Raw genomic sequence first — 21,715 nt, forward strand, 5'->3', positions numbered from 1 at the left:
TGGGCTTGTTCGGCCCTAGACCCGTGGATTGTAGAAATAGTGTCCCAGGGGTACAAACTGGAGCTTCAAGACGTTCCCCGTCGACGTTTTATCAAATCAGCCTTAACAGCTTCTCAGCTTACCATACTACCTCTCGAACAGGGAGGTAGTATGCGATGTAATACAAAAGTTGTGTCTAAATCAAGTTATTGTCAGGGTTCCCCCGGCACAACAGGGAGAAGGCTTTTATTCAAGCCTGTTTGTGGTCCCGAAGCCGGGCGGCTCGGTCAGACCAATTCTGAACCTAAAGTCCCTGAATCTTTACCTGAAAAAATTCAAATTCAAGATGGAATCTCTCCGAGCAGTGATCTCCAGTCTTGAGGAAGGGCATTTCATGGTGTCGGTCGACATAAAGGATGCCTACTTACACATCCCCATATATCCTTCGTATCAGGCTTACCTGAGGTTTGCTACTCAGGATTGTCATTACCAATTTCTGTCCACAGCTCCGAGGATTTTCACCAAGGTAATGGCGGAAATGATGGTCCTCCTTCGCAAGCAAGGAGTCGCGATTATCCCATACCTGGATGATCTCCTGATAAAGGCGAAATCCAAAGACAAGCTGGGCCCAGGAAGAATGGTGAGCATGTGTATTTGCATTAACATTCTATGTTTTTTTTTAATTTAATTCTAATGTGTGTCATGTGACGTTGCATATTACTCCCATCTTCAAGTGTGTGTCAGCAAATACCTTGTTTTTGGTTATGTTTTCTACAAAAGCCAATGTAACATCTTACTTTATTGTATGTCATGTTTTTTCCCCCACTATATTTTCCATGTGTAGTTTGGACTTGGTGTGTCATAGAATTGTCCTGCAATAATGTATTCCTTTTGCACATTTCGAAAGTTTACATTTTGACTAGGTTTGAGATTTATGTTATCCATGTGCAATGTTGTTAAAACTGTGGTTGTCATGTTAGAGGCTGGAGTAGTGGAAAGTGGTTTTAAAACCACTTACATGTGTAATGTCCTTATTACTGAATGTTTTCTTTTTTGACAAAAAAACACTATTTGTTTGTTCAGTTTGAGGCTGTATTTGTATCCAGACACAACACTGTTTTTTATTTTTTTTTATTTTTTGGTGTTGTATTTTTGGTTGCCTCATATAGTGGTAATGTGTGTTTGGAGTGCCACATCACAGAGCAATTTCTATATTGCATATGTAATATTTGACCTTTCATTACCAAATGAAGATGTGTGTGCATTTGGTTGTTATTGACTGTATTTTGACTTGTGTCCTATGTCTGTGTCCTGTACATGTTTTCCTGTGTTGCACTTTCCATAGTGCATATGGCTATTGGACAATCTTTATTGTTTTATGTAGTGGTTTCTTGGTTTACGGTCCTTATGTTTTTTAAAAATGCAAAACACGCTCTTTTTATTTATTTAATGTTTATAAGCATAATGGGTGGATGTATCCACAATAGCATGATTACATGATTTCTTATTTTGGTTTTACAGTGTTGGAAAAAAGCAGTACTGGTTGTCCGACAGTAACTCCCATTACATTTGATGATGTTGACGCGGCGGAAGCAGGTAAAGTGTCCATTGTAGTATAGGGTATGTTTGTAAAGGAATGGCCATAACAACATTTCACTTTCAATACTAGGTCCATCAAAAGAAGTCTGGAGCAGCAGAAGTTGGACTTCAGTAACACAACAGGCAAAAAAAATGGGGCAGCAAAGAAAGCAAGGTCTGATGTCCAGGGCCAACCACAGCAGGCTACCCCGCCACGAAGATTATCGACAGTATGTTCGGGCCCCACACTCCAAATTTTGGACACACCTCCTAGACATGAACCACACTCCCCTCAGCTTGATTGTGAGTATCAAACTGTAAAAATTAAAAAAATATATATTAATCAAACTTTTACTTAAACGCATTAAGTCCAAACACATCAAAATATGATATACTTACCGAAGTCAGTAAAAGATGAAATGGAATCCGAGCAAAATGGCCTTGTCCACATCCTTTAAATATATGTATGTCCACTTCAGCCATACAGTAGCACATTGTGTGTAAGATGCTGCAACAGAAACTCATGTTTATTTTGTGAAAATAGTACGGTAATTTTACAATTTAACACATGTGTGTTTGAACTAACATGGCCAAATACATATAAAACATTACTATGTTTGTTTAAATACAAATATAAGGTAACACATTATGGATTTCAAAGTGTTTTTATGGTGGAGTATGTGTGATCTACAAGAAAACTAATGTGTTTGCTTTCACAATGAAGTAACCAGACCCATTTGCCACAAACAGGCATATGTATGTATTTAAGTTAAGAGTGATGATGTTGCTATGCAGGATATCTGGAAGCAACAGTCAATGACATGTGTTCCATGTGTAGTGATTTGTTAGAATTGATCAAACATATGGCTAGCTAATGTGTTTTTTAAAAAAATTCTGCTTCTAGTCCTGGTAACAGCATCCCTCCACAACATCAGCAAACAAGCAGCAGTTCTGGTACGACTACTCCAAATATCACGCCAATGTCATCACCACCAAGACGCTCCACCAGAGCACGCCAACATGACAGTGGTAAAGGCAAAGGGCAGGACAAGCAGCCAACCAAAATCAATTAACATTGAAAACTCACATTTTTTATTTCAGAGAAGTAAATAAAAATACTTTGTAAGTGTGTTTGTTAAAAAAGATATAACACTTAGCTCCTTGACAATTTGAACAACATCATTAATTAGAAGTGGTACAAACAGCAACAGGAAATTCGTATGCACATTTATTCTTTACCATTTTTGCCATTTTTTGGAGGAGGGAAATGTTTGTGATGCACATAGATGTTAGCAGGAAGTAACCAGACCACTTGTTTTTTTTCTAATCATTACTCTTTCTAGATTCTAATCATTCTCCGATCCTGCACACACAATCATTGCCAGGCAGCCACATAGATATTAGCAGGAAGTAACCAGACCACTTGATTTTTTTCTAATCATTACTCTTTCTAGATTTCAATCAATCTCAGATCCTGCACACACAATAATTGGCAGCCAGCAAGAATGTCTTTAGCAGGAAGTAACCAGACCACTTGATTTTTTTCTAATCATTACTCTTTCTAGATTCCAATCAATCTCAGATCCTGCACACACAATAATTGGCAGCCAGGCATAATCATCCATGACCAATGCAACTTACAATGTGAATTAAAACTGGTTTACATTTCTTCTGTAGATGACTTTACAAGCAAAACACAATAGAGTTGTGTAAAAGTGTCCTAATATGTTTGTGTACATTTATAATTTTTCATAACCAAAATGAATGACATTATTGTTGTGGCATGTTTGTGTGTGTAAAAAATGAGTAATCATATTTAAAAACCTGAGGCACAACCCACAAAATAATAAGAATTTACTTACCGATAATTCTATTTCTCGGAGTCCGTAGTGGATGCTGGGGTTCCTGAAAGGACCATGGGGAATAGCGGCTCCGCAGGAGACAGGGCACAAAAAAGTAAAGCTTTACTAGGTCAGGTGGTGTGCACTGGCTCCTCCCCCTATGACCCTCCTCCAGACTCCAGTTAGGTACTGTGCCCGGACGAGCATACACAATAAGGGAGGCATTTTGAATCCCGGGTAAGACTCATACCAGCCACACCAATCACACCGTACAACTTGTGATCTAAACCCAGTTAACAGTATGACAACAGAAAGGGCCTCTTAGAGATGGCTCCTTAACAATAACCCGAATTAGTTAACAATAACTATGTACAAGTATTGCAGATAATCCGCACTTGGGATGGGCGCCCAGCATCCACTACGGACTCCGAGAAATAGAATTATCGGTAAGTAAATTCTTATTTTCTCTATCGTCCTAAGTGGATGCTGGGGTTCCTGAAAGGACCATGGGGATTATACCAAAGCTCCCAAACGGGCGGGAGAGTGCGGATGACTCTGCAGCACCGAATGAGAGAACTCCAGGTCCTCCTTTGCCAGGGTATCAAATTTGTAAAATTTTACAAACGTGTTCTCCCCCGACCACGTAGCTGCTCGGCAGAGTTGTAATGCCGAGACCCCTCGGGCAGCCGCCCAAGATGAGCCCACCTTCCTTGTGGAGTGGGCTTTTACAGTTTTAGGCTGTGGCAGGCCTGCCACAGAATGTGCAAGTTGAATTGTGTTACAAATCCAACGAGCAATCGACTGCTTAGAAGCAGGTGCGCCCAACTTGTTGGGTGCATACAATATAAACAGCGAGTCAGATTTTCTGACTCCAGCCGTCCTTGCAATGTATATTTTTAAGGCTCTGACAACGTCCAACAACTTGGAGTCCTCCAAGTCGCTAGTGGCCGCAGGCACCACAATAGGTTGGTTCAGATGAAATGCTGATACCACTTTAGGGAGAAAATGCGGACGAGTCCGCAGTTCTGCCCTATCCGAATGGAAGATTAGATAAGGACTTTTATAAGATAAAGCCGCCAATTCAGATACTCTCCTGGCAGAGGCCAGGGCTAGTAACATAGTCACTTTCAATGTGAGATATTTCAAATCCACCTTTTTCAATGGTTCAAACCAATGGGATTTGAGGAAATCTAAAACTACATTTAGATCCCACGGTGCCACCGGAGGCACCACAGGAGGCTGTATATGCAGTACTCCCTTGACAAAAGTCTGGACCTCAGGGACAGAGGCCAATTCTTTTTGGAAGAATATTGACAGGGCCGAAATTTGAACCTTAATGGATCCCAATTTGAGACCCATAGATAATCCTGATTGCAGGAAATGTAGGAAACGACCCAGTTGGAATTCCTCCGTCGGAACCCTCCGATCCTCGCACCACGCTACATATTTTCGCCAAATGCGGTGATAATGTTTCACGGTGACTTCCTTCCGTGCCTTAATCAAGGTAGGAATGACTTCTTCTGGAATGCCTTTCCCTTTTAGGATCTGGCGTTCAACCGCCATGCCGTCAAACGCAGCCGCGGTAAGTCTTGAAAAAGACAGGGACCCTGCTGTAGCAGGTCCCTTCTCAGAGGTAGAGGCCACGGTTCGTCCGTGAGCATCTCTTGAAGTTCCGGATACCAAGTCCTTCTCGGCCAATCCGGAACCACTAGTATTGTTCTTACTCTTCTTTGCCGTATGATCTTCAATACCTTTGGTATGAGCGGCAGAGGAGGAAACACATACACTGACTGGTACACCCAAGGAGTTACCAGTGCGTCCACAGCTATTGCCTGTGGATCTCTTGACCTGGCGCAATATTTGTCCAGTTTCTTGTTGAGGCGAGACGCCATCATGTCTACAATTGGTCTTTCCCAACGGTCTATTAACATGTTGAAGACTTCTGGATGTAGACCCCACTCTCCCGGATGAAGATCGTGTCTGCTGAGGAAGTCTGCTTCCCAGTTGTCCACGCCCGGGATGAACACTGCTGACAGTGCTATCACGTGATTCTCCGCCCAGCGAAGAATCTTGGCAGCTTCTGCCATTGCACTCCTGCTTCTTGTGCCGCCCTGCCTGTTTACATGGGCGACCGCCGTGATGTTGTCCGACTGAATCAACACCGGCTTTCCTTGCAGGAGAAGTTCCGCCTGGCTTAGAGCATTGTAGATTGCTCTTAGTTCCAGAATGTTTATGTGAAGAGACTTTTCCAGACTCGTCCATACTCCCTGGAAGTTTCTTCCTTGTGTGACTGCTCCCCAGCCTCTCAGGCTGGCGTCCGTGGTCACCAGGATCCAATCCTGAATGCCGAATCTGCGGCCTTCTAATAGGTGAGCCTTCTGCAACCACCACAGAAGTGACACCCTTGTCTTTGGTGACAGGGTTATTCGCAGGTGCATCTGCAGATGCGACCCTGACCATTTGTCCAACAGATCCCTTTGGAATATTCTTGCATGGAATCTGCCGAATGGAATTGCTTCGTAAGAAGCCACCATTTTTCCCAGGACTCTTGTGCATTGATGTACTGACACTTTTCCTGGTTTTAGGAGGTTCCTGACCAGATCGGATAACTCCTTGGCTTTTTCCTCTGGAAGGAAAACCTTTTTCTGAACCGTGTCCAGAATCATTCCTAGGAACAGCAGACGAGTTGTCGGGATTAAATGGGATTTTGGAATATTCAGAATCCACCCGTGTTGTCTTAGCACCTCTTGAGATAGTGCTAAAGCTGTCTCCAGCTGTTCTCTGGACCTTGCCCTTATTAGGAGATCGTCCAAGTATGGGATAACTAATACGCCTTTTCTTCGAAGAAGAATCATCATCTCGGCCATTACCTTGGTAAAGACCCGAGGCGCCGTGGACAATCCGAACGGCAGCGTCTGAAACTGATAGTGACAGTTTTGAACAATGAACCTGAGGTACCCCTGGTGTGCGGGGTAAATCGGAACGTGTAGATACGCATCCTTGATGTCCAAGGATACCATAAAGTCCCCTTCTTCCAGGTTCGCTATCACTGCTCTGAGTGACTCCATCTTGAACTTGAACTTTTTTATGTAGAGGTTCAAGGACTTCAGATTTAGAATAGGCCTTACCGAGCCATCCGGCTTCGGTACCACAAATAGAGTGGAATAATACCCCTTTCCTTGTTGTAATAAGGGTACTTTGACTATCACCTGCTGAGCGTACAGCTTGTGAATGGCTTCCAACACCCTCTCCCTTTCGGAAGAGACGGTTGGTAAGGCAGACTTCAGGAAACGATGAGGAGGATCCGTCTCTAATTCCAACCTGTACCCCTGAGATATTATCTGCAGGATCCAGGGGTCTACCTGCGAGTGAGCCCACTGCGCGCTGTAATTTTTGAGACGGCCCCCCACTGTCCCCGAGTCCGCTTGAGAGGCCCCAGCGTCATGCTGAGGTTTTTGCAGGAGCCGGGGAGGGCTTCTGTTCCTGGGAAGGAGCTGCCTGTTGGTGTCTCTTCCCTCTTCCTCTGCCTCGTGGCAGGTACGACAAGCCCTTTGCTCTCTTATTTTTGTAGGAGCGAAAAGGCTGCGGTTGAAAGGTCGGTGCCTTTCTCTGTTGGGGAGTGACTTGAGGTAAAAAAGTGGATTTCCCGGCAGTAGCCGTGGCCACCAAGTCTGATAGACCAACTCCAAATAACTCCTCCCCTTTATACGGCAAAACCTCCATGTGACGTTTTGAATCCGCATCGCCTGTCCACTGTCGTGTCCATAAGGCTCTTCTGGCTGAAATGGACATAGCACTCACCCGAGATGCCAGTGTGCAAATATCCCTCTGTGCATCACGCATATAGATAAATGCATCCTTTATTTGTTCTAACGACAGTAAAACATTGTCCCTATCTAGGGTATCAATATTTTCAATCAGGGATTCTGACCAAACTACTCCAGCACTGCACATCCAGGCAGTTGCTATAGCTGGTCGTAGTATAACACCTGCATGTGTGTATATATTCTTTTGAATAACTTCCATCTTTCTATCTGATGGATCCTTAAGTGCGGCCGTCTCAGGAGAGGGTAACGCCACTTGTTTGGATAAGCGTGTGAGCGCCTTGTCCACCTTAGGGGGTGTTTCCCAGCGCGCCCTAACCTCTGGCGGGAAAGGGTATAATGCCAATAACTTTTTTGAAATTATCAACTTTTTATCAGGAGCAACCCACGCTTCATCACACACGTCATTTAATTCTTCTGATTCAGGAAAAACTGTTTGTAGTTTTTTCACACCATACATAATACCCTGTTTTACGGTATCTGTAGTATCAGCTAAATGTAACGTCTCCTTCATTGCCAAAATCATATAACGTGTGGCCCTACTGGAAAATACGTTTGAATTTCTACCGTCGTCACTGGAATCAGTGCCCGTGTCTGGGTCTGTGTCGACCGACTGAGGCAAAGGGCGTTTTACAGCCCCTGACGGTGTTTGAGGCGCCTGGACAGGCATTAATTGATTGTCCGGCCGCCTCATGTCCTCAACTGACTGTTTAAGGGAAGATAAACCATCACGTAATTCCACAAATAAAGGCATCCATTCTGGTGTCGACCCCCTGGGGGGTGACATCTGCATATTTGGCAATTGCTCCGCCTCCACACCAATATCGTCCTCATACATGTCGACACCACGTACCGACACACACCGCAAACTCACAGGGAATGCTCTAATGAAGACAGGACCCACTAGCCCTTTTGGGGAGACAGAGGGAGAGTCTGCCAGCACACACCACAAAGCGCTATATATACAAGGGATATCCTTATATTAAGTGCTCCCTTATAGCTGCTTTAATATATATATATATAGCCATTAATGTGCCCCCCCTCTCTGTTTTACCCTGTTTCTGTAGTGCAGTGCAGGGGAGAGACCTGGGAGCCGTTCTGACCAGCGGAGCTGTGACAGAAAATGGCGCCGTGTGCTGAGGAGATAGGCCCCGCCCCTTTTTCGGCGGGTTCTTCTCCCGCTATTTTTCCAGTCAGGCAGGGGTTAAATATCTCCATATAGCCCCTATGGGCTATATGTGAGGTATTTTTAGCCTTGTATAAGGTTTATATTTGCCTCTCAGAGCGCCCCCCCCCAGCGCTCTGCACCCTCAGTGACTGCCCAGTGAAGTGTGCTGAGAGGAAAATGGCGCACAGCTGCAGTGCTGTGCGCTACCTTATGAAGACTGAGGAGTCTTCAGCCGCCGGTTTCCGGACCTCTTCACGCTTCAGCATCTGCAAGGGGGTCGGCGGCGCGGCTCCGGGACCGGACTCCACGGCTGGGCCTGTGTTCGATCCCTCTGGAGCTAATGGTGTCCAGTAGCCAAGCAGCAAATCCACTCTGCATGCAGGTGAGTTTACTACTTTCCCCCTAAGTCCCACGTTGCAGTGATCCTGTTGCCAGCAGGACTCACTGTAAAGAAAAAAAAAAAACCTAAACTAAACTTTCTCTAAGCAGCTCTTTAGGAGAGCCACCTAGATTGCACCCTTCTCGTTCGGGCACAAAATCTAACTGGAGTCTGGAGGAGGGTCATAGGGGGAGGAGCCAGTGCACACCACCTGACCTAGTAAAGCTTTACTTTTTTGTGCCCTGTCTCCTGCGGAGCCGCTATTCCCCATGGTCCTTTCAGGAACCCCAGCATCCACTTAGGACGATAGAGAAAAAAAAGATTTTAACTTTTAACACTAATGTGTGTAGTAATGGATATATGTTGAAAAATGTGTATTGACTTTTAAAAGTCCAAATTTACTCCAGCAAACATAAGGCAATACATTATTTTGGATGAGACAAGTTTGTGTCCCTTTTATAGGCATGATAAGTCAGGTGTGAATGATTTGTAAGTGTCAGCACATGTAAACACGGCTGAAAAAAGCAGGTCTATTTTTTTGCAGATTTTTTTAACGAATCGCATAAAAATACGACCGCATTTGACCACTCAGAGACTAACACCCAAATACGAATGAATAGTGAATTCCCGTATTGTATGAAATAACAGCCGCGTTTGACCGATGGTCTATTCATTCGTATTTCTGAACTTTGCTAAACAAACCATTATGAATAGTCAAAACACTGCAGAGATTGGTGCTTAGTGAATTCCCGGATTGGGACTTAGAAAAAAAAACACAAATCGGACAAACTCGAATTCTTAGTAAATTTTGGCCTTGGTCGGGTTCAAACACTTTTGCAAAATTTTACAAGTTTGATACCCTGGCTGATAAGGACCTCATGTTTGGTCAATCGGTGCTGCAGAGTCATCCGCACTCTCCCACCCGTTCTAGAGCTTTGGTATAAACCCCATGGTTCTTGAAGCATCCCCAGCATCCTCTAGGACGTATGAGAAAATAGGATTTTAATACCTACTGGTAAATCCTTTTCTCTTAGTCCGTAGAGGATGCTGGGTGCCCGTCCCAGTGCGGACTCTATCTGCAGTTATTAGTTATGTTTACACACGGGTTGTGTTATATTGTAGTCAGCCTGTTGCTGATGTTGTTCATGCCGTTGACTGGAGTTTTGTTTAATGCCATGTTGTACGTCGTGTTTGAGGTGTGAGCTGGTATGTGTCCCACCTTAGTTACCTATAAATCCTTTCCTCGAAATGTCCGTCTCCCAGGGCACAGTTCCTATAACTGGAGTCTGGAGGAGGGGAATAGAGGGAGGAGCCAGTTCACACCCCTTCAAAGTCTAAAAGTGCCCATGTCTCTTGCGGATCCCGTCTATACCCCATGGTTCTTGAAGCGTCCCCAGCATCCTCTAAGGACTAAGAGAAAAGGATTTACCGGTAGGTATTAAAATCCTATTTATTATTAATCTTTACTGTGCCATTGTATTTCCTCAGTGCTTGCAGAAAATGGCTATTTGAGTTGTATGCAGCTATTAGTGTCTGCTCTGATTTGCTGCCTTTACTGTATATTAATTAGCCTTGTAGAAATAGCTTAGTCTCGTCACAATGGCAATTAATACTGTAGCTGAGAGGCTCACAGCTTTTCTGGGTGTCAATGAGCTGCATTTAGCTGAATCAGGCTGACTGCTCCCTGAGCTAGCTAGTTACTCTGCTTTCTGCTTGGCATAGCTTGGCTAGGGTATCCTACTGTTTCCTTTCACAGGTGCTGAATTAGAAAAGTGTGACCCATTCCCTGTGTTGATCACCGGCTGTTGCTCTGAAGAGGAGGCACCTACAGTCCCACCTATGCTGGGAGGGAAACAGCTGTGTCCACCGCTTCTGGGTTAACTGGAATATGGCTCTTTCTCAGTCTCAACTATCACTGCCGCTATCACTTGCCACAACTATTCCCAGTGAACTGCACAGCTACACACCAGGTTCCTCATCTGCCACTATCAAGCTCTCTCTTCTCTGATCACTGGGGGCACAGCCACCACTCGCAGTACCACTCTTCCTCTCCAAGATGGCTGCCTCACCTCACAGCAGCAGTTTTTAAACCTGGCAGTTAACTGACCCAGCACATACTAGGTCCATCCCATGTGACATGCGACTCTCACTGAACCAGCAGTGTCCCTATGCCACCCCTTTCCCTGCTGCATGTCACAAAGCCTTCAGTCAAGCTGCGTTTGGTTGGGTGAAAAGGGCACAAAAGTCTATAACACATCCATAGAAGCACTGATGGGTGCCACAAGAAGAAATACTACATAGGGGCATTACCACTAGGGGCATTACTACTGGGGGCACAACTCATTTTCCAAGTCTAGGCTTGGGATTGACATCAGTAGACTTCCCAAAAATCTACCTGAGGGCGGGCTCAAGCGGTCACATGACCTTTAGCTCAGAGAGCAGATGTTTGGCTCCGCAATCCTCTGTAGAACAGTAAGAGATTAATATACCTGAATTTTTTACTGTTATTAAAAACACAAATTATTACAATACATTAATAGAACACCGGCCGGCATTTAAAATACATCAGTACAAAAGAAGAAAAATTATTAGTAAATATAAAAGCAAACACTCATCCAGTCCGCATATTTAGAGGCTATTTCAACTTTATCCACTGGGACAAATGCTTAGTAAAATTGATTTTACTTTTGGACAAAATATTAAGTCAAGATTTACATATTGATGACAAGGTGAATTTTAGGAAATCATCCAGTAAACCACCTGGGTTTCATAGATGTGGGAGATTAAATTGTTTAAGCTGTAAACATACCCTAAAAAAGACTATAGAGTTTAGCTCTATGAAAAACAATGAAGTTTTCAAGATCAGGGACTACTTAAACTACGGTTCATCCTTTGTCATATACAGAGCCGGCCTTAGGCATAGGCAAACTAGGCAATTGCCTAGGGCATTTGGTATGCCTAGGGGCATCAACAGCTTCTGCTGATTAAAATGATATGCGGCATGCCTATATTCTGTGTGTAGCATTTCATATGCAGATACATCCACAGTCTCACACAGTATATAGGCATGCTGCATATCATTTTATTCAGCAGAATCTGCTTGTGCATCCTAGCCACATAGCAATGCAAATAAGATGCATTTTCATTAAAAAAAAGGTGCCCGACGTTAGCATTGAGGCAAGATTTATGAGGACACATCTGTATCCAAGTAGAGGCAGAGGTCACAGTGTTAGTGGCAGTGTGAGTGCTGTGTGCATGTGAGTGGGTTGGTTGTGCAGTACTGTTCAGAATATGTGTAAGGAGCATTATGTGTGTCATGTAAAAATGCATTAATAATGTGCGGCATATGTGTAAGGGACATTATGTGTAAAAGGACATTAATAAAGGTTGTCATAATGCATAAGGTAAATTATGTTTCTAAGGACATTAATAATGTGTCTCATGTGTAAGGGGCATTACTCTGTGGCATTATGTGTACAAGGTGCTCTACTATGTGGCATTGGATATAGAAAGGGCACTACTGTGTCGTCTAATGTGAATAAAGAGCAATAGGGTGTGGTGTAATGTGAATAATGAGTAATTCAGTGTGATGTCTTATGAATAAGGGGCTCTACTGTGAGGAGTAACGTTTATAAGGTAAAGTGATACTACTGTGGGATGTAATATGAATTATGGAAACTATCGCATGATCAAATGTGAATAAAGTTGCATTACTGTGTGGCGTAATTGGAATTTGGGTTACTATTGTGTGGCCATGCCCCTTGCCAGCAAAAACACACCCCTTTTTGGGCTGTGTGCCAAATGTGCGAACTGTTCCTATTTAAAATATAGGGGGTACAAACACCAAAATAAGGACTGCTATGGGTGATGGGTGATGGTGCTGGGAAAGAGGTGCAATGACAGAGGCGGAACTAGCGGTGGTGCTAGGGGGCACCAGCCAAAATCTTGCCTAGGGCATCATATTGGCTAGGGCCGGCTCTGGTCATATACCTATTAACATGTGGATGTGGGAAACAGTTTGTGGGCCGTACTACTCGTATAGTCCACATACGTTTCCTAGAACATCAAAGAAATATTATAAAAGGAGTAAGAACACACCCACTTTCCAAACATGTGTCCAGCTGTCAAAATAATGGAATAGAAAAGTTAAATATAGTAGCAATTAAGCACATAAAAAATACCCCAAGGGGTGGAGATAGGTTCAATAAGCTATGTACACGTGAAGTGTACTGGGTTTATAGGCTGGGCACCCTGTTTCCAGGTGGTCATAATGACACAGTTGAGTTAAATAATATTTGAAGGATCTGGGTCTTAGGTCTTGGTATTCTCGGTTTAAGCTCCCCTAGTTGGGGTGGACAGTGACACGAAATCATGAGGTCCCTCTGATCCGTGGAACCTCCTCCCCATCATTGGGGAAGAACAATCTGAGATTAGGGTCCTACATCTCTATTTTGGATATATGTTATAGTATCCATTATGCACTAATAAATTTGACATTGTAGTAATGTAATGTATACAAGAATAACTGGTTTTGACTTGTGTGAAGATCTAAGTTTCCAAACTTTGATAACTGGTTTCAAAATATGATAATAGTAGCTGACTATGAACTGCAATAAGATTGTTACGTAACTCTCTCCATTTCTACTAATATATAAGAACACCCTCTAAATGATATATTACCTGTTAATATTATGTTAGTTGATAGGATGAAAACTATTCTGTTCATTTCACTCTATGCTTTGAGTACATATGTGTGGATGCATCATATGAAAGTGTTATTTGTAATATTATTATTATTATTATTATTATTATTATTATTATTATTATTATTATTTGTAATGGTTGCCATGAAATGGCCACTTTATGTAGAAAAATCTCTGGTCAATATTATTTTAGTGTGTCTGGAGATATATTTTAGAGATTAAATATATTGAATTAATAGGTGATATCTTATAGGGTCTATAGATTTAAAATATATCCGTAGATACCTTCCTGATGATATATTTGCATACATGTGTGTGCAAAAGGGGAAGGGGGATAATAAAAAATTAAAAAATTTAAAAAATTTGATTTAAGGGGCATTGTAATTGTAGGATGTATGCTTCTTGTGATATATTAATTGGTAATTTGTATTCTTTTTTATATGTAGTAGTATTGTTTATATTGACTGTATACAATCAATAATAATGGTAATAAACAATATATAAAAATATATACTATCCGCAAAAATGAGAGGCTAATATATAAAGAGCTTTGATATAAGATCTATATTATTGTACCGCTCCATGTCAGCAAGGTAACTGAAACACTAGTACCTGCATTAAAGAAGGCTTCCAAAACAAGGCTTGACACTCAGGAAGATGTCTGAAATGCTGTACAACTAATTAATATTAGTATGCATGAAAACTGTATAGGATAAAGTGTAAGTCACAGCGGTATATCTGAAATTGACTTCAAACCTGTATAAAGTGGCTCTAAATAAATTAAATATATAGCGGGACGCCTGGGACTAATATTGGCACACGTGTGTTACTGATTTCAAAACGAGGCTTGGTGATCCTGGAACGCAGATGCCTATGCTGATGACAATGCACTGTAATGGCAATGAGCGGAAGTGAGGTAGCGGATCCCGTGGTGGGAGAGCGCCAGTGCGCAGGTGCATACTGGCGAGTACCGGTATTTAAACCTCACAGGGAGACTTACACTCTACAAATCTCTGAGGAAGCCGCTGAACCCCCTAGGAGGTGGAGAAACGCGTTAGAGTCCTAATTCTAACTACCACAAGCCATCACAACACTGTCCACGCTGAGGAGGAGAACATCCCTGAAAAAATCTCTCTCACCAGGTGACTGAATTGGATCCAGAAGGAGCTGGGAGATATCAGGACCCCTCAGGTGGAAGTGAGTGGGCATTTGCCTGACAGTAATCTAAATATTTAAAGTCCTGGCTAGGACTAAGGACTAGTGCGATACCCGCAAAGGCACAGAAGTTTACTTAGCATTGCACTATTTGTCCCAGTGGATAAAGTTGAAATAGCCTCTAAATATGCAGACTGGATGAGTGTTTGCTTTTATATTTACTAATAATTTTTCTTTTTTTGTACTGATGTATTTTAAATGCCGGCCGGTGTTCTTTTAATGTATTGTAATAATTTGTGTTTTTAATAACAGTAAAAAATTCAGGTATATTAATCTCTTTTTGGCGCTGTCTCTTTATATGTGATTTTCTATTTTGGTATATTTAGGTAACAGTATTGCCCTAAAATGGACGGCTGCAGATAGGACATTCAGAATTATCCTCCTTACACACGTATCCAATAATTTCCACTATCTGTGGGTGCAGAGTCTTTTTTTTTTTTTTTGTGGTTTTTCTGTAGAACAAGCTATGAAATTTTTATTTTCACTTAACCTTGTTACAGCAGTAATCGAAAGGCTTGCTCATCCTCCCACCAGCTGATGTTAGGTGGCAATCCTATTCCCTAGAACAAAGAAAGTAACTGTTTTTATTGGTATTGTGTAATGGATTTATGTTGGATTCCTTTAATTTGTTGACATCAGTGTGTTTAGTATTCTGCGGTTTCATATAATAATGGTAATCATGTCATTGTCAGGGGAATTTTCCCTTTGTGTTTTTAGTGTTGTACAGATTTGGTTCCTTTGGTGGTGTGGTTTGTGTTATATGTGCAACTTCTTATATGGTATATTAATATTTGTGTGTTGTTTTTGTGGCTCCTATGTTAGGATGCAGTTATACATCATGTGGATGTGATTATATTGCTGTGTTGCTTTTGTTTTGCCACACCACACATACAGTACCTGTACAGTATGTGTGAAATGGTGAAATTTGTAAAGTTAAAAACCTATGCCGTTTAACATTATTTCCTAATGTCACCTATTATCTTATATCTTGTAAAATGTCATATGACTAAGTAATCATTGCTTAGTATAGGCCTACACCACCTGTGAAGTGTTATGTGCTGTCTCAATACTTCTGTCAGCATGCCTAAACTCAAATTACTAATTAACTTACACAAATAATCTTGATGGCCATGCTGGGACTTGTTGTTTCACAATATCTGTAACTGAAAAGGATGTGTATGGTTGCCTTAAGGCAGTGTTTCCCAACCACGGTCCTCAAGGCACACTAACAGTCCTGGTTTTAGTGATATCCAGGCTTGAACACAGGTGACTTCATTAGTACCTCAGTTATTTTGATTTAACCATCTGTGCTGAAGCCTGGATATCACTAAAACCTGCACTGTTGGTGTGCCTTGAGGACCGTGGTTGGGAATGCCTGCCTTAAGGTGTGTACACACGGTGAAATGCTTGCTATGCCCGATTTTGACTATGCGATTTCCCTTGAACTCCCCAAGAGCTCAGATAGCACAGACAGTACAGATTTTGATTATCTGTGCTTGAGATTTTGTCTATGTACGATTTTGACTAATGGTGTGTACACACGGTGAGATATTTTCTCATGATTTTGACTATATAGTCAAAATCGTAAGAAAAGTTAGTGCAGATCGCAAGGTGAAAGTCACCTTGCGATCCCGATTCAATGCCGATGCGCGGTCCCGCGCGGTCGGCATCGCATGACTAGATAGACTGTTCAGGCAAGTCAATTTTGACTATCTCTATAGAAGAGATAGTCAAAATTGACACTTAGCCAACATCGCACAGTCAGTATCGCAAGCACAGTCATTATGTGCTTGCGATGCCGACCTAGCCCCTGTCGCATAGTGAGAATCGGGCATAGCCCGAATCTCACCGTGTGTATGGGCCTTAAGTGACAATTTTGACTGTACTTAGATAGTCCAGGCTGCCTTGCCTGCACAGTCTATCTAGCCATACAATACCGACCCCGCGGGAGTGCGCATCAGGATAAAATCTGTATCGCAAGCTGCGTAACACCATGAGATATGCACTAACTTTTCATAAGATTTTGACTATATGGTCAAAATCTTACAGATTTATCTCACCATGTGTACACACCTTAACTTATTGCTTACATGTATTGTGTTAAAACCTTACCTATGTTTTTTTAAATAAATTTCTTAACTAAAAATATTTTTAATATAAAGAAAGCCTTGGTTCAGAAATTTGTGTAATACAACCATGCAAGTGTGCATTGCCCACATGGAAGATTTCCGGTGGGCCAAAGTACATGTGGGGCCTATTTTGTTTGTTGGCATGTGAGGGGTGGTGCTGCTGCCATGATTACTACTTCTACTAATGTTTCCAGTGACAATTTAAGTTCCCAATCCGCCCCTGCCCAACTTTGAAAGAGAGTGCAATGAAATATGCTAGCGCTGCATAAATGTTAATAAATAAATAAATAAAAGAGTTGATTAATATATACTGTAGATGTTGCAGTAAAAATTTGAAACAAATTGTAATGCCAAAAGGTATATTTTACATTCATTTTTTTCCCATGTGGGCCAATTTGTTTTATTATTTTCTGCGGCCAATGTGTGTGTGTGTGTGTGTGTGTGTGTTGACAAAGCCTATTCTATACCTTGTATAAAACACGCTAAAAGGTTTAAGAACACAGTACGCAATTGGCGCACGAGGTACCGTAAGGGTACGCTCTTAGCGTAGCGGACACAGTATCGGGAGCGAGCCGCTCGAGCGACACTAACGCTCGCGAGAATACGCTGTTGGTATCGGGCACACTATAGGTGAGCGACTACCGGAATGCTATGCTATCAGCGTAGGGGACGCTCGAGACCACGAGGAGATCACGAGCGGCGCAGACGCTCACAAGATAACAATCAGTAGACCTTGAATGTAACACACAGAAAGGATATTCTTATACTGTAGACCTTGTACTGAAACACTGTAGCGATATAACGCTGCTTAACCTTGTTTATACTAAAGCTGTTTGAGCGATAGAGACGCTCCTATTACCCTCTTCAATATAATGAACACACAATACCGGTCTAAGGGTCTTACGCCTTTTAAGGGAATGAATGAACGTTCAATTGCAAAAGAATAATACAATACAAGTTATACACTACCAAGATAACATAAAATACCTAACCGGATAACTACACATAAAATACAATACAGATACACTTACATTTAAAGGGGGGGGGGGGAGAGAGAATGGCTTATAACATAAAATAAGAGACAATATAGTTGCAGAGAACTTACGCACAAAGGGAAACAATCGCATGTGCCTTCTGGATATCCAGCTCCCGATTATCAGCAATGAGAACCGTTGAAGAGAGTAGAGAGCTGGCCCAGATCGGCTTGTCTTTATATACACTTACACACAGTACAGTACAATGGTCCCTACATTCTTATTGTTCATTGGACACAGGAATTCGTCTTCGCATTATAACAAAAGGTCATAGGTTGATTCATACAGGTGGGCTGTGACTATTTCTAACTGCTCAGGTGGGTGGGAAACTGGGTTTCCCGCCGCATGGATAATAAAGTGCAAATACAGTAAAGTCCATAAACTTCTTATGTCCATAACTATACGCACGAGCGATTAATCTGCTTCAAACCAACACCGGAATATTGCTAATTAAATACTCTTCCGATGGACACTAAACACCACTGTATAACCCCTGTCTGACCCTTCGTGTCAAACAAAGAGGGATCTCTCTGTCTATGAACATGCTACATTAACTAAACTTTCAGATTCTATCAAAGGGACCATAATCTACAAAATACATTATATGGTTAAAATATGTTACGATTGAGTCGCACGCTAGGCGTATACAAACTCTACCGTAAATGCACATACCACGCGCCAATGCGCACGGCCGTAGAAGCTTCATTACGCAGCTGCGAGTATCCGCACGCACGGGAGAGAATGTGCACGTGCAGCGGGCAAGCGCATGAGGTGAATATATGGCAACGTGCAGCATGATATTTTTCTGACTTTGACAGTCCACCCTTTGGCAGTCACCAATAACTGCCACTTCCTAAAACATTTCAAAAAGAGAAAAATATATGTCATGTGTAAATACATTTCTATGGTTGGGTAGGGGAGGAGAGGAGAAGGTAGGAAAAAGGTATGACCTAGTGAGATAGCAGAAGCATGTGTGTATGAATCCATGTTTGGGGGGTCATGTATCATCGTGCCGTACGTGTTTTAAATCAAGCTTCGAGGTATTGCGAAGTATACATTTGAATTCCTTCTTATCCCGTGGTACGGGTCTGTGGATGGGCTGTCAAACTTTACCGAGCTCTTTTCGGCTTTTGGTTGCAACAAAATGGGGGAGCACATTTTAGTTGATGATACATGAATAGGGGAATATGTGAGTGCTGATATCTGTGCCTATATTCCCTATCGACTATGTGTGTTATTACCTGAAGGTTGTAGAGATGAAGATAAAGAACAATTATGGTAAATGCAGTGATAAACTATGTGAGTTTAATATACATTTGCCGATTGAGGTCTTGTCTGGTGTCTTGTCTGTCTTGTCTCGATGTACATGTTGACTGTAGTCTCTTTGTGCTTTTGCCAATAAACGCAAGCAAAGCTTTATCAATGTCCATAGACTTACAAAAAGTGTTGGGCTAGCGTAAAATTTAACGTTACTAGGGATAAGGGGGGTCTATGGCATAGTCCATCTGTTGTCTGTGTACAAGGTTGTCAAACTTCTTCTTTAGTCCATCTGTTGTCTGTATACAAGGTCGTCAAATTCCTCTTTCAAGCGGGTCTTTTTACCTTGGAGAAAAACAAAGGAGAAACAGGTGAAAGAAACGGACCGTGGAATCACATTTTCATCACAACATTGTCTCTATCGTTGGGTCATAAACCAAATCAGTCGTTGTTATTACGGTATCTTCACTCCTTAAACTCATCACTCGGGCGCTACGTTTACACTTTGTTAAAACCCGAATGCATCTAAATATCAGACCGACCAATATGATGACACCCAGAACACACAAAAGAAATTTCCCTACATCCATGATAATTCCTTGAGTCCATTCTCCTAAACCAGAGAACCAATTTCGTGGGTTCAACCATGACACCCAACTGGTCAGCTCATTACCCACAGCGGCAAGGGTGAGATTGTGTTTCCTTCGGAACTCCCATTTTAATTGCAAAATGTCATCCATCTTTTTGTCTATGACCTCGACCGGATCCTCTGTGCTGTTTGTAATATATGTGCAGCACTTTATTCCATACTGAGTCGCTAGGGTAACACAATACCCGCCTGTCACAGCTGTGAGATAATTGAGAATCATCCTATGCTGAACCAGTTCTGTTTTATAAGCTTGGAGCTCCCTTCCGGTATACCTGAATGTGTCATCATACATTTCAGTGATATTGTCTAATAAATTTGCAAGCGCAGATATATATTTATAATTTATCACTCCTCTGGCGGTACGAGTGATATCTAACGCGATTAGGAATTGAATCCCGGTGGATTCATGGATCAGGTCAGAGGCCGGATGCTCTGTTCTTTCTATCAGGTGCCGCTTAACGATGTGTTCGTAATGAGTGTGAGTGTAAGGAGCTTGGGCACTGCGGTGAATATCCTTCATTTTAGTGTGGGATACGGTCATTACCTCAGGCAGTACTTTTCCAATATAACATAACCCTTCTGAGTTTGGGGCAAGCCACTTATACGCCTTCCTCCCGCATATGAAATATGCATCATCGGGGAGAACATATGGGACGGAGTAGGACATTACCATATTACACATTTTCCATATGAAATCTCCTAACCCTAATTCTCCCATCTGTTTAATACATGTATCAGTTTGTATGATACGTGCACAGTATCCTGGTGATACCTCTCCAACTCTCATGGTCCTACTTCCTAGGGTATACCTATATGGGAAATATTTTCCACTACCGGCTATGTGGCGTATAAGTTCTGTATCTGTAGGCATTCTATCGGCTCTGTATGAAAAGGTCATGGTTTGGTTATTCCATGACACTACCCAATTTCCCGGCTTTCGGGGATTGGAAATGTTAAAACATACTAGGGATCTATCCACATGATATTGGTGGAGCTTCAAACTAGGAGGACTGGAGATATTAAACCTCCTGTCCACCGGCCTCCCACCACTTAGCTCAAGTACCTCCCCTATAGTTAAAGGGAAGGGCACTAATCCTGATTTGCTATGGCCTTGAGGTACTTGAGAGCATACCCAACAATCTGTCTGATTTAACACTTTACCCACTAAGGAGTGATAGTCACTCAATGGATGCCGGTCCATGTGGATATTAAAACTGGATTGGCATTTCTTGATACACCCATCCTCAACTACACTGTCACAGAGTCTACAGATACAGTTCTCTTCAGCTAACAATCCTTCACAATTTCTTCTATTGTCAATGCTACCAGATCGTTTTCTGATACTCGCCTTTACTCGGTGATTATGTTGTTCTTGGAAATCTACGCCTCCATCTCTGTCATCAGAACCCATTCCAGAACCTCTCTCGACCTCCATGGTACTCTCGCCGGAACAGACTGCTCTGGTCAACATCATGGTCAACAGGAAAATCTGGATCACAGTCTCTTGGGGCAAGTCCATCTTATAGGAGGAAATGGAGAAGAATGAGAGGGGGAAAGAAATAATTGAGGGAGATGGGATGGGAAGTGGAGAAAAACAATAAAAGGGAACAGGGGATTGACAACTGCCTCCGATCTTATTATTTTCAATGCTCAGGTGCCGTCTCAGTCCTCCTGAAACAGACACCCCAGTGATACAACTTCCTCTACCATCTGTTCTTTATCACGGGACCTCTCTGGATCAGCAACCTTCTTACAATGGGACGAATGGACCCAAGTCTCTCTCTCGGCAACCTTCAATGCTGTCGTGCTAATCAATAAGACTTGGTATGGTCCTTCCCATCTGTCAATAAGGCAACCTGAGCGTAGAAAATTCCGTATCATTACATAATCCCCAGTTCAATGTCATGACAATTACTATCTGGCAAATCAGGAATCGTTAACTTCAGATTGTCATTCTGA

General features: G+C 42.3%; 1 long non-coding RNA gene across 1 annotated transcript in view; it reads right to left on the reverse strand.

Annotated features, from left to right (window-relative positions):
• Window positions 1-1,436: 1,436 nt before the first annotated feature.
• LOC134986459 (uncharacterized) overlaps window positions 1,437-21,715 on the reverse strand; it is a 106,792-nt gene continuing 86,513 nt past the window's right edge. Inside the window, exons 3-4 of the long non-coding RNA XR_010192336.1 lie at window positions 1,957-2,065; window positions 1,437-1,872 (exon numbers count right to left, since the gene is read on the reverse strand). This is a non-coding gene — a long non-coding RNA (uncharacterized LOC134986459). The remainder of the gene's footprint in view (window positions 1,873-1,956; window positions 2,066-21,715) is intronic.

This window comes from Pseudophryne corroboree, chromosome 2 (genome assembly GCF_028390025.1).
Source record: "Pseudophryne corroboree isolate aPseCor3 chromosome 2, aPseCor3.hap2, whole genome shotgun sequence".
NCBI classification, from domain to species: Eukaryota; Metazoa; Chordata; class Amphibia; order Anura; family Myobatrachidae; genus Pseudophryne; species Pseudophryne corroboree.